This window comes from Camponotus vicinus, unplaced genomic scaffold (genome assembly GCF_025532165.1).
Source record: "Camponotus vicinus isolate PSW18456_S1 unplaced genomic scaffold, iyCamVici1.0 SCAF_23, whole genome shotgun sequence".
Lineage (NCBI taxonomy): Eukaryota > Metazoa > Arthropoda > Insecta > Hymenoptera > Formicidae > Camponotus > Camponotus vicinus.
Window position 1 is genome coordinate 35,001 of NW_028141960.1, and position 2,500 is coordinate 37,500.

At 61.4% G+C, this 2,500-nt stretch overlaps 1 non-coding gene across 1 annotated transcript in view; it reads right to left on the reverse strand.

Annotated features, from left to right (window-relative positions):
* LOC145967694 (small subunit ribosomal RNA) overlaps nt 1–25 on the reverse strand; it is a 1,921-nt gene extending 1,896 nt beyond the window's left edge. The window contains exon 1 of the ribosomal RNA XR_014437495.1: nt 1–25. This exon is cut by the window's left edge and continues 1,896 nt beyond it. This is a non-coding gene — a ribosomal RNA (small subunit ribosomal RNA).
* Nucleotides 26–2,500: the final 2,475 nt, after the last annotated feature.

Here is a 2,500-nt window from a genome sequence, read left to right on the forward strand (position 1 = left end):
GACTACTGGCAGGATCAACCAGGGAGCTTCGTGTTCGGTTACGCGCTCTCGGGAGAGCGGTAACTCGCGAGCGAGCCCACGCCTCGAGAGGCGAGGACCCGTCGCGCGCTGTTATAAGCTCTCTCGCCGCCGCCGGCCTTCGTTGGCCGGTCGGCGAAACTCTGTACTCTGTATTTTATGAAAATCGTCTTGGCGAAATAGCCAAGCGTTTTCAAAATATCATTCGTCTCCACAAAACTTAATATTATAATACACAAACTGCAACACGTGCATTTTATATAAAATGCTCTCTTTAAAAGATCATTGATTCTTATTCTCCCATATATAATATAAACGGCACGGTCGCGAAGACCGCGCCGATTCACCCTGACGCTAGATCGACGATGCCGATTGCTTAGACGTCGAGGATAAATTTGTCTCTATCGCATGCGTTTAAGGCACGCGTAGTTTTATTTCGCTATGGCGTACAAGGCGAGCGGGAAGAGAGAGATCTCTCTCCTCCGCCACTCGTATTCGTGGAGTAAGCGTTCGGTAAGCGCGACGACTCAGCTGCTTCCGTCCAAGACGAGAGCGAATCGCGCGGCCAACACACCAGATGCGTGCGCGCCACATAAGAGCCATTCGGTCTTGCGACACCGACTCGTGGCAATGCTGTGCTTGTAAAAAGTGTGTTTGAGACGATTCGCGAAGGAACGAGCCGCCAGAGACGCGCAGAACGCGCTCCGGCCCGTTTCGTTCGCGACCGACTCGTTTAGACGCGCCGAGCGCGATGTACCTCTTATAGTACCCAACCGACGTCCCAGGCGGTCGGCGACGCACGGTCGATAGGCCGGCGGCATACGGGCGCGATCGCCGATAGACGCGAGTGCCCGGGACGTGTTCGGAGAACGAAGGCAACGTTAAATAACGACTAAAGTTATGATTTTGCCACGATTATATATATTAAAAATTTATTCCAAATTCCGGGCGACACCTACGAAATAAGCCGCGAGCGGTACTTACGAGACCGCTCTCGGGCGGTACCTACGGCCTCGGCGCGCCACGCGACGCACCAAGCCGACTCTCGGCGGTACCTACGACGCTTAGCCGGGCGGCACCTACGAGACCGCTCACGGGCGGTATCTACGACGCGTGGCCGGGCGATACCTACGAGAATGCTCTCGGACGGTACCTACGACGCGTAGCCGGGCGGTACCTACGAGAGGGCTCTCGGGCGGTATCTACGACGCGTGGCCGGGCGGTACATACGAGAATGCTCTCGGGCGGTATCTACGAAGCGTGGTCGGGCGGTACCTACGAGAATGCTCTCGGGCGGTATCTACGACGCGTGGCCGGGCGGTACCTACGAGAAGGCTCTCGGGCGGTACCTACGGCGTCGGCGCGACTCGCCACGCACCAAGTCCGCTCTCGGCGGTACCTACGAAGCGTAGCCGGGCGGCAACTACGAGACGGCTCTCGGGCGGTATCTACGACGCGTGGCCCGGCGGTACCTACGAGAATGCTCTCGGGCGGTATCTACGACGCGTGGCCTGGTGGTATCTACGAGAATGCTCTCGGGCGGTATCTACGAAGCGTGGCCGGGCGTTACCTACGAGAATGCTCTCGGGCGGTATCTACGACCCGTGGCCGGGCGGTACCTACGGGAAGGCTCTCGGGCGGTACCTACGGCGTCGGCGCGACTCGCCGCGCACCAAGTCCGCTCTCGGCGGTACCTACGAAGCGTAGACGGGCGGCACCTACGAGACGGCTCTCGGGCGGTATCTACGACGCGTGGCCGGGCGGTACCTACGAGAATGCTCTCGGGCGGTATCTACGACGCGTGGCCGGGCGGTACCTACGAGAAGGCTCTCGGGCGGTACCTACGGCGTCGGCGCGACTCGCCACGCACCAAGTCCGCTCTCGGCGGTACCTACGAAGCGTAGACGGGCGGCACCTACGAGACGGCTCTCGGGCGGTACCTACGAGAATGCTCTCGGGCGGTATCTACGACGCGTGGCCGGGCGGTACCTACGAGAAGGCTCTCGGGCGGTACCTACGGCGTCGGCGCGACTCGCCACGCACCAAGTCCGCTCTCGGCGGTACCAACGAAGCGTAGCCGGGCGGTACCTACGAGAGGGCTTTCGGGCGGTATCTACGAAGCGTGGCCGGGCGTTACCTACGAGAATGCTCTCGGGCGGTATCTACGACCCGTGGCCGGGCGGTACCTACGGGAAGGCTCTCGGGCGGTACCTACGGCGTCGGCGCGACTCGCCGCGCACCAAGTCCGCTCTCGGCGGTACCTACGAAGCGTAGCCGGGCGGCATCTACGAGGCGGCTCTCGGGCGGTATCTACGACGCGTGGCCGGGCGGTACCTACGAGAATGCTCTCGGGCGGTATCTACGACGCGTGGCCGGGCGGCACCTACGAGAATGCTCTCGGACGGTATCTACGACGCGTGGCCGGGCGGTACCTACGAGAAGGCTCTCGGGCGGTACCTACGGCGTCGGCGTGACTCGCCAC